Source organism: Mastomys coucha, unplaced genomic scaffold (genome assembly GCF_008632895.1).
Source record: "Mastomys coucha isolate ucsf_1 unplaced genomic scaffold, UCSF_Mcou_1 pScaffold12, whole genome shotgun sequence".
In the NCBI taxonomy this organism is placed as follows: Eukaryota; Metazoa; Chordata; class Mammalia; order Rodentia; family Muridae; genus Mastomys; species Mastomys coucha.
Window position 1 is genome coordinate 88,625,086 of NW_022196894.1, and position 11,742 is coordinate 88,636,827.

The window sequence follows — 11,742 nt, forward strand, 5'->3', positions numbered from 1 at the left end:
GAGGCAGAGGCAGGAGGATCAGGAGCCTAGAGAGGCAGAGGCAGGAGGATCAGGAGCCTAGAGAGGCATGAGGATCAGGAGCTAGAGAGGCAGAGGCAGGAGGATCAGGAGCTAGAGAGGCAGAGGCAGGAGGATCAGGAGCCTGAGATCCATCTGTACAAATCTCAAAAACCACACAGCAGTAAACAAACAACATCAGGAAACAACCAAAGAGGATGTCTGTCACAACCCAGAAATGATCTGATTTGGGGGTAATGCTTTTTAAAAATTAATCTATGTGGAGTCGTACTACATAGTTTTTTAAAAAAAGATTTATTTATTTGTTTATTTATTTATGCGAGTACACTGTCACTGTCTTCAGAGACATCAGAAGAGGGCATTGGATCCAATTACAGATGGTTGTGAGCCACCATGTTGGCTGGGCCTTGAACTCGGGACCTCTGGAAGAGCAGTCAGTGCTCTTAACCGCTGAGCCATCTCTCCAGCCCATCATTATATGTTAAAACATGGTTTTAATCGACTGAAAGATAATTAATTGCATGAGTATTTGGTAATTTTTTTTCTCACCAGGTTTTTAACAGAAAATGACATTTGGGGTACTCAAGAGGATCCCCATCCATGCACATAAATAAGAGGACTTTGTAATTGGGACGGTTGGGTATGGAAGGCGAAGCTAAGCATTAAGAAGTTAAGTAAACAAGGATGGGCAGTCAGGAGCATGAAGACTGTGGGGGGAAATGATGGCCCTGTTCTAGGAGAGGCTGGAGTGCAGGCAGTTCCAGAAGCCTCCCTCTGAAAAGCCATTTCCACTCCAGTTCCGTGAGAACCGCAGTCACTCAGAAGGAACGAGAAGTCTTTCCATCCACTGCACACTTGTGGTCACTTCGAATTTTGCCATTTCCTCAGTAGCTGTTACAGTTAGGAAATCCCAGAGAAGCAATTGACTTCAGTTCACTGCAAGGAGGAGAGCATTGTACCAGAAGGTGGATTTGGGGTCTGATGCGCCCCTGTACTTACCAGGCAAACACCAGCAGACCTGTTCCTGAGCCTAAGCCTCAAGGACAAAAACTGAGGGCCAAAGGCCTTGGCGTTAACTCCTGGAGGGCTCTGGAGCTATGATTCTTGAGGTGCTATCAGGCATGACTTGGTGTAAGAGTGAGTAGCTGCTTCCCACTCCGCCCCTATGATTTTGCAGGCCAGCTGTAACTGCAGGCACCCAGCGCATGTGTAAGAGAGAAGGCTTGACTGGCTAAGAGGTGGTCCAAATACTTAAAGCAACAGGAAGGTATTTAGGCATGTGCATACCAGATCTAAGAGCTGTCAGGAGCAGGAGAGATGGGTCTAACAGCTAGGCAAACCATCACCTCATTTACCTGTTGCATGTTCTTCAGCACCATCACAGCTCTAGAGCTGGACCAGAAAGCCAAGTCCCCTCTTGGCAGATGGGTAGAAAGGGCTCCATGCCAAATGATCTGAGTGAACCTGGCAGAGCCTGGTTGCTGGCAAGAGAGATTGCTCTTCGGGCTCTGATTTCTCCCTAGAGGGCTTGGGGGCGCTATCGTATTTGAGCTTTGTTGCCAGTGTGGCATTATGCCCCAGTGCAGTCAATATGGCTGCAATTACACACAGGCACTCCCACCTTTCTCTCCCACCTCCCACAGAGTCCCAGCAACCAGGCCCACATGCCCACCCTGCAGACTTTAGAGTCACATGCCCATGCATGGCCCAGCTTCTTCTCGACAGGATGTTGTTATTTTCTATGTGATTCTATGGCGCTTGAAGTATGAGGAAAGATGTTTGGACTGTAAGCAATCAGTTGTTTCCAATGTACCACATGTTTCTAAGCCTCTCGATGCTCCTGGTAGGCTTCGGGGCTGGCTTCTCCTGTCCCCACGCATGCTCTCCCAGTGGTGGCTGGAAATGGAAGACGTCTGCTTTAAAGCTATCTTTATGTCCTCATCCTGGTGCAAACATGTCTAAATCCTTCTCTGCCCTGTTTACCTGTTTACTGGAAGCTAATCATACACCCAAAGGTCAGGTTGATACACACATTGTAGCTTGCTCTGCTGATGACACTAATGGAACCAAGTGGCCTCGACTTGTCTCAGAATCAGACTGAGCAATGGCAGGGCTCTTGTGCAGCAGAGGATTTGAGAAATATCAGAGTGAGATGGCAAAACTCGGGGGCGGGGCGAGGGGAAGTAAGATTAAAAATCTGCACTGTAAACATATTCCAAATTCCTCTGCTGTAACTTTCATTTCCTCTTTGTAAGATGCTGGGAGAGCATGTCATCACACAGGGATAAGTGAGGGTTCAAAGGTATCTTTTGGAAACATGAGCATGGAGCTGGAGGGCTGGCCCGGTGGTTAAGAGCACTTGCAGCTCCTGGAGAGGACTTGGGTTTGGTCCCAGAATCCTCATGCCAGCTCACAACTGCTCATAACTTTAATCACAGGGGATCTGACACTCTGACTTCTGCAGGAATTGCACTACACATCATATGCAGACACACATAGATGCATATAAAATAAAACAAAATAAGTCTTATAAAAGTTGTTTGATATAAAACAACAATCAATTTAACAGTCTTATGTAGACATTTGTCTACAGCAATAGTGGAAATACATTATTCTCAATATAAATTTTAAATAACTCCACACATATTAACTGTATATTTCAAAATAATACATCACTACTAGTATTTTCTTAAATAAACATAAATATATAAAGTCTTTTTGTTTGTTTGTTTTGTATTTAATAGAGTTTAAAATCTTGGCTCTTACTGTGGTACAAGCCCAAAATAAGAACAATTTTTAGACATTGGATTTTATTGTAATAAGGCTGTACTTCAATAACCCTCACATCACCAAAGGATTTTACCTCCATCGTAGCTAAGCTGAGAGTTGACAGTTCTGCTGCACCAAGAAATGAATTGTAGGCACGATTTTTTGGATACAGACTTCCTGCTATGGTCAAAGCTATTTGACTTGAGTGAGTGACTTTATTCTCAGCCCACAGAGAACGGGTTACAATCATTTAAGAAATGGTCTATGTATTAAGATGGTCTGGAATATGACAAAAAAGATATTGTAGGTATTGAAGGGGGGTCTTTGGGAGGAGTTGGGGTACAAAAGGGAAACAAGAATGTGATTTAATTCTACTTACTTAAAATATGTTTTTAAATGTTAACAAATTCAGATAAATTGAAATCATTTAACTTTTCTCATCATAATGCGATAAAAGTTAAAAAAAAACCAACCAAACAAAAAAAACAAAATAAAAAAATCCCTCATGGAACTATTTTGAAAAAGCTCCATATTACACTGCTATTAAGTGCCTATGTAGAATCATAATTCAAAAATGACCATCTTAATACTATACTGATATTTCAACAGTTTTGTTGTATCTACAACAAAACATATTCTGTTTGCCTGGAAGATTCCTGATTATAGGATATTGCAGCATATTTTGAGAAGAACACAAGCTAACGTGAGTGTATGGAACTCCTTTTAAATAAGCCATATGTTTAAAAATTCTCTGGTAATTTCATACAACGTATTTTGATACTTACACCACACACACACACACACACACACACACTTTACCCTCTTTCATTCCATTCACACACACTCTTCTTTCCAGAAGGTTCCTTTCTTGGTTTGTGTCTTTTTTTTTTCTTTTCTTTTTCTTTTTCTTTTCTTTTCTTTTTTTTTTCTTTTTTCTTTTTTTTGACTTGCTTGCTCTGCGTCTTTTATTTTTTGGTGACCCATGGAAACCAATCAGGGTTGGTTGTATGAACCCTGGTTGGGGTTGTTTATTGGAGCTAACAAAGCAAGTTACCAGTGGCCCATTCCACTGAGGAAAGCCGAGAGTTCTCCAAGAAGAGGAGGGCCCAGGAGCTCCTGCCCCATCCATCTTGTGCAGCTCTTCTGCAGGGAACCCAGCTGCTGTGAGCAAAGCTATGCCCTGTTTAGAAGACAGCACTTCCCAGCACTCCGTCCATCCTCCAGTCTCACCATCTCTTCTACTTCCTCTTCAGGTTCTCTGAGCCTTGAAGTGGGTGAGAGAGCCATCGCATTTAGAATTGAACACTCAGCAGTTACTTATTTAAAACACTGTGGCCAGTAATGAGTATCAGTGCCTGGGCTAGTTTTCTATCAACTTAACACAAGCTGGAGTCATCTGAAAGGAAGGAAACTCAATTGAGAAAACAGTAGAGTATTTTCTTAATTAGCAATTGATGAGGGCAGGTTCAGCCCATTGTGGGTGGTGCTATCTCTGAGCCGGACAGCCCTGGGTTCATTAAGAAGTCAGGCTAAAGCTAGGCTTAGTTGTACACACCTTTAATCCCAGGACTTGGGAGGCAGAGGCAGGAGGATCCCTGTGAATTTGAGGCCAGCATGATCTAATAGTGAATTCCAGGACAGCCAGAGCTATATGGTGAGAACTTGTCTCAAAAGATTATATACGTGTGTATTTATAGATACTTTTTATTATACATATCTTATTATATATGCTTTTATTATATATACCTTGTATTGTATATAATTTTTATCATATCTCAATCTGGGCAAGTCATGAGGAGCAGATCACTAGTCAGCACCCCTCCATGGCCTCTGCATCAGCTCCTGCCTCCACGTTCCAGCTCTGAGTTCCAGCTCTTGACTTTCTTCAGTGACAGACTATAATGTGGAAACATAATCCAAATAGGCCTTTCCTCCCCAGAGTGCTTTTGGTCGTGGTGTTTCATGATAGCAGCAGTAACCCTAAGACCATTAGCTTTAACTGTCACAGACTGCAGTCAGCAGCTCCTCTTACCCACCACTGAGAACAGCAGTGACCTATGAGCATCGACGTAACTTCTTAGGAGACAGGTTGATACTGTGTCCCTTTAGAATCTAGCACTAGGTTCCCCTCTGAGGCCCATGAACCCCAGCAATGTTTGACTAAGCCTCAAATACAACCAGAAAAATAGACACTTAGCCCTCAAACCACCACACTACAATCTCACCAGTGGACACAGGTCGGGCAGTGGACACATGTTGATTTTGTAGCTTGTAGGGTTTGCAGCTGGTAAAGAGCACTGATGACTCCCTTCCCCTCCGACACCCCACCTCTTAGCTCCCAGCAGCCTGTTGAGAACCTGAAGGGGCCCTAATAGCCTGAGCACAGCAGACACTGCAGACAGATTTTGTTCTCTTATACCCTTTCCTCTTCCTTGCTGAAAACCATTACATTCCTAAAGCTATATCCCAAGGTCCATTCCCTTATTTGGCCACTTCCTCCTCTTGAGGCTGACTACCAAGGTCCAGCTATCAAAGTATTGAAGATCAGCAATTAAAAGCCCCCTTTGGTTCACCTATTTACATGCTCAATTAAAATTAGCCAACTCATCCTACTTTTATAAAAGGCCATTTGTCTAGAGGCCATGTCTGTCTCCTCTTTATCCAGTGGCAGTCCTTCATCTACACCAGGACAAATATCTCTCCCTCCTCTCCCTGCTCCCTTCTCTCCTCTCTCATCCTCTATCTTCTGTCTGTTCTTATCCCCTCCTCTACCTTTCTGGGGCAAATAAACCTCCTTTGTTCTGAGAACTTGGTCTTGGGGAGTCTCGGGCTGGCTTTGAGTCCCTACTGCACCTTTAGCACTAAGAGAGCCAGACAGTAAGGAAGAAGTGCCCAGTTAGTTTCCTCAATGGCTTCTCTGAGTTCTGTAAGCAAAGGAGGTGGTGTTTTTAGTAGCAGATCTTACCATTTACTTCTGGTGTGAAACCAAGGAATGGCAATGACCGGGGTTGACTGAGGGCATGTACAGCCTCCCTGACTCATAGGAAATGATCCATGCCTGGCATTTAGTTCTATTATCTATATGAGCCACATGTTTTAAAAGACAGAATAAAATTCTAAAAACGAGATCTCTATATTTAAGTGGAAAAGAGCATCTACATTTTTACTTGAAAACCCTGACTCGGTTACTACCTTTTTTTTTTTTTTTTTCTAGATTTTTACCAAGTACCCTATCAGAAGACAAAAAGCAAGTGGGTTTAAAGTTGCATTAAAACTATTTGTCAATTTGTTTACACAAACTACCATTTTCACCGACTAGTGGGAATAGTAAAGAATGTTTATGTTTGTTTCTTCCTTGCCTACCCCAGGGGAGTAATAGAATTTAAGCTTATTCCATTGGTGTGCAGTGTAGACAGGAACATACAATGTAGTGTAGACTGGAACACACATTTCAAATCCAAACTTCCTTGGACAGAGCTCCAGCTGAATGATCCTGGTCAATGGGGTGGGGGGTCCTTAGCACAGTGCTCCCCTAGTCTCTGTGGCAAGGTGCTGGTCCTCTGTGGGCCCAACAGCCTGTTCTCCCACCACTACCACAGGCCCTGGGGTGGACTTCTGCATTTCAAACACATTGTATCATTCAAGTACAGTGGTTCATATTCACAATCCCAGAATTTAAGAGGCTGAGGCTGCAGGCAGGATTGCTGCAGATTTAAGGCCAGCCTTGCATACAAAGTAACATCCTGTCTCTAAAACACTCAAACCCAAAACCAAGAACAAAAAAGAAAACAAAACAACAAAATGGCACCATACCAAACAAAAGCCAGACAAAACAGCACCTACAACCAAGCTATCCGTCTGTCCTGCGTTTCCTGGGAAGGCAGGTCTCACTGTGGAATGAACAGAGGCTTTGGGTTCAGGCTGGTCTGAGCTCACAAAGAGATGACTGCATCTCCATAAACCTTAGTGTTGTTCTATAAGTCAGGGCTGAGTGAGTGGCTTGGACCTCACACACAGCCTAGAGCAGCAGTTCTCTACCTATGGGTCAGAACCCTTTGCAGAGGTCAAATGATCCTTTCACAAGGGTCACCCAACGCCATCAGAAAACACAGATATTTACAGTACAATTCACAAACAGTATCAAAATTGCAACTATGAAGTAGTAACAAAAATAATTTTATGATGGGGGAGGGTCACCACAACTCCAGGAACTATAATAAAGGGTCACAGCATGAGAAAGGCTGAGAGCCACTGGCCTAGAGGGTCACATGAGATAGGGAAAATAACTGACATAATGTTTAGCTGTCTTTGTACCTACAAAATAGGTCCCGTTTTTGTGAACTTTGATGGTCTCAAGGGGTCTAACACCATTAGCATGGAGCTGATCATCCAAGGTTTCTATATTTCTACATGCAAGATGATTCATTAAGGCCCCATCATGACAAAGGTGTCGAGCGAGATATAACGACCTATGTGTATCATATATCTATGGAAATGCTATAATGCTACTTTGTGGGTTACATTAAAAAAATTATTTTCAAGGGGCTGGAGAGATCGCTCAGTCAGTGGTCAAGAGCACAGACTGCTCTTGTAGATTCTCCGCAATCATGTGAGGTGGCTCGCAGACACCTGTAAGTCTTGCTCCAGGAAGATCCAATGGCTGCAGCCTCCATGGGCATCTGAACTTATGCCCACTTATCCACACCCAAACAGGAACACGTGCACATAGCCTTAAAAAATTCTAATTTTAAAAACAAAGTAGAGCAAGAAGAAAAGGACACTGAAGTTGCTTTGAGGCATTACCTATCTTTAGTCATGCTTTCTTTCTTCCATTAGCCTGGCAAGGAAGGAAACCCTGCACATCCACAAAGGGTGCAGCCGAGGCACAAGTCAACTGAAGCAGAATCCTGGTGATGGCGTCTCAACCCAAGCGCTCTCATTTCTGATGCTATGTCTAAGTATACCTAAATGCTAAGGTTCAAATGCTACCATTTCAGTGCCACATTCAAAGACTGTACATACCATCCTATCACACTCAGAAACCACTCAAGATTACGAATCCTCAGCTGTGGCAACAGTATTATCATACCAATACGAGTCCAATCATAGCGCATTTGGCCGTCCCACATAGTCTTGCCTCTATTGCACAAATGAGGCACGTTTTGCCTGGCGGGCTGGTCTTCTAGCTCTAAGTTGACAGATGGGTGAGACCATGGATGACTCCCTCTGGCCCGCCCAGTCTCTATGGCACCTTCTGGTACTACAAAAGCTAGTCAGCAGGGAGGAAGCTAGGCCTAGCTCAACTCCAGCATGATTGCCCTCTCGAGATGGTTTGCTTCCTTAGAGCTATGCTTCACTCTGTGATTTGCCACTTCGTTCCAAGTCAGGCCTCTGTAAACCGGTTCTTGCCACTGAGCACGGTGACAGGCTCCAGCTACCTTAGGTAGACACGTTCACCCCGTTTCTGCTCTGCTGCCATTGTTCCTAGACAGGACAAGTGTTGCATCTTCTTTAAAGAGTTTCCTCTTCAGTCCAGTCAGGCACAGAGTCCCAAGGTTCCTGACCTCCCTGGCCACTCAGAGGTTGCACAACCACTTTTTCAGTGTGCCCACTGTCCAATGATGGCCTCCTGTTGTTAATTTCATAAGCATATTGTTTCCTCTGAGAGGCAAGGACAGCAAGAGCTTAAAACAACAGCTCTTCTCACTTCTTCTCATGGGAACAAAATCAGTCTCTAGATTCCTTGGAAGCCATCATCCACTTGACAAGGGGATCAAAGATGGGAAGATCTGTGCAAGCCACTGCTCGTGGATATAGTTCAGAGCAGACCCTGAAATTTGACAAAGAAGCATTTTGGTTCTCTCTCTCTCTCTCTCTCTCTCTCTCTCTCTCTCTCTCTCTCTCTCTGTGTGTGTGTGTGTGTGGTGTTTTGCTGAGAATTGAACCCAGAGAGCAGTGGTAGGCAGTGTTCTACCAAGAGATATGTTCCCAACCTAAAAGCTGAAACTCAATGCTTTCTTTTGAGAACTCATCAGGTCTAGAGTCCTGTAAATATTTTCATGCATGAGTAGCATTTTCTCTCAACTTTTGGAAAGTTGCTTCCCTCCTCCACTTCCTAAGACAAGGTTTCTCTGTGTAGCCTTGGCTGTCCTGGAACTGTAGACCAGGTTGGTCTTAAACTCACAGAGCTCTACCTGTCTCTGCCTCCAGTGTTCTGGGATTAAAGACGTGAGCCACTACCACCCAGCAAGTTGCCCTCTTTTAAGAGTAACCCTGATGCTGTCTAAAAGCTCACTTATTTTTCATAAGAAAACGCAGTGTTCAGACTTCTCATCTGGTCAAACAATGCAAGTGTCAGGAACTTATGTAATTAGATGACATGTTTTATGACAAGATCTTGCCAGAGAGGGCTCAGAGAATCTTTGGCAATGTGCTACACCCACATGTAGCTGGTGGTAGTGTAAATCAGTTCAATCCATTTGAAAACCAAGTAGAAACTTGGATCTAAGAACCGTAAAAATGTTTGCTTTTTGGTTTAGTAATCTCCTGGCACCTCTTCCCTGCCTTTGGCTAAGCTCAAGTGCAGTAACAGTGATGCCCTGGCAAGAACCCAAGGACACAGAATGCTATGGATTTGAAAATACTAAAATCTTTATTTTTGGAAATTTGGAAAAAGGCTTACTAATAAGTACCATTTGTATGGTTTCAGCAATTCAGAAACAGTTGTCCCAACGGCCCTTTTGATCTGTGGCGGCCCCGGGAGGTAGCTGCTGTCACCCGTGCTTTGCAGACAGACGCAGATGCTCCTGCTCAGAGTAGTTAAGAGACACAGAGCACATTCTTGGGGGGAAAGCAGAACAGAATTCCAGGTTTTCTTGTACCTAAAGCTATGCTGTCCCCCTGCCCCTCTGTGTGTGTGTGTGTGTGTGTGTGTGTGTGTTTGTATGTTATTTTCACCTTCATCAGCAGTAGGGCAAAGGCTAACTGTATGAACTTGATGAGATAAAGATGTAGCCTTCAAAGTAATCATTACAAAAAGTAGCACATTGAGAGAGACAGAGACAGACAGACAGACTTGGGGGCTGGGCTGGAGAGACGACTCAATATATATGAGCACTGGCTGCTCTTGCAGAGGCCCTGGGTTCAAATTCCAGTACTCACATGGCAGTTAACAACTATCTGTAACTTCAGTACTAGAGAATCCTACATCTTCTTTTGACCTCCTAAATCACCAAGCACGTGGCAAAACACCCACTGGGCCCTGGGGATCTGCCACTGACCTCAGCACCAGTGGTCTGTATGCTAAATCTGAGGTGAGACACTCCTTTGGTCTTCACAGCTGCTCCATCCTCAGTCTTAGCTCACCATGGGCATTCATAAGGCTCCTACCAAAAGGTAGCAACCTGGATACCTCTAGTCACTGTCCTCACAGCTGACATTGCAACCCCACACAAAGAGGATTTGAGAAGTTAGCAAAATCCAAGGAACAGAAGAAATCGAGGCCCAACCTTTGAAAGATGCCACAGGGACTCTGGGTTGGGTGTGAGGGGTGTGTGTGTGGTGAAACCTGCCCCGTCCGTGATCATGGCTCCTCTCTCAGGGTCTTGACTGGCACTTGTCACTGACCTCTGGCTTCTGCTGAGAGAGCATGCTGTGTCTTGCCACACATGGTAGTATGACTAGTGTTCTTCCTTTTCCAGTATGACACCTTTGGCCTGGTGGTGTTCCTGGCTTTGTCATCAAACTGACATGGGTGTTACCCCTTTTTGTTGCTCGGGATGTCTTTTTTCAGGCTCAGCCATATCCAGTCTGCTGGAATGCTATCAGATCAAGTTAGCACCTTGAGATACATTTACTATTCCCATAGTCTGACATCCTGGACCACAGTGAGTTGGAGAGAGGCGTTGGGAGGTCGGGAAGAAAACTGTTTGGAAATAGTGCCAGAGCTGGGGCTAAAAGAGCGTTAGACACATGTTTACTGTGACTCTCCTTAAATGCTCTTCCAAGTACTCACTGGGGGTTTAAAAGGAAAGCACCATGCAGAGCTTTCAAAGTGGGTAGTAGCCACTGGACATAGTTGCACTCAGACAAACAAGTGACTTAGGGAATCAGAGTATGAGCAGTCCCCCTAGATGGCCTGGACTCTGCCACTCGCTGCCTAAATGACCTTGACAAGCTCAGCTCCCCTATCTGAACAATAAGATGAAGGCAGACAACAGCACTTGACACCTACAGGTATGGATAAATTCAGGTCCTTGTGTTATACCCTGAGTCCACGGAAAACCCAGACAAGCCCAAGAATTTCGAAGCCGGCTGCAACTTGCAAAGAGTCTTTTTTTTTTTTTAAGATTTATTTTATTTATTTTTATTTATTTTTATTGTATGAGTACACTGTAGCTGTACAGATGGCCGTGAGCTATCATGTGTGTTGCTGTTGGGAATTGAACTCAGGACCTCTGCTGGCCCTGCTCACTCCAGCGTAATTCACTGTAGCTTTCTTCAGATGCACCAGAAGAAGGGGTCAGATCTCATTACAGGTGGTTGTGAGCCACCATGTGGTTGCTGGGATCAGAACTCAGGACCTTTGGAAGAGCAGTCAGTGCTCTTACCCGCTGAGCCATCTTGCCAGCCCCTCTTTGGTAAGATTTTAACCACAGAGAGTTAGCATTAGTAATTCAGGGGTTACAACATTCTCCCCTTCTGTTGGTGACTCTAGAGGCCAATCTTGGACTTTCTATAGACCTAGCTCTTCTGTGCTAACTGGTTGGGATCTCATCACCATCAGTTGGATAGCCCCCAATCTCTGCTTCACATGTTGCAGAAGCTTATTGATTATGCATGGCCCGAATGTGAGCAATAACAAGAGAATAATCAGTGGCCCCATGATTGTGGAAATAAAGATAACAAGTCAACCATGGAGAAGTATCAAATAATGGATGGTACCAACCTTTGGAG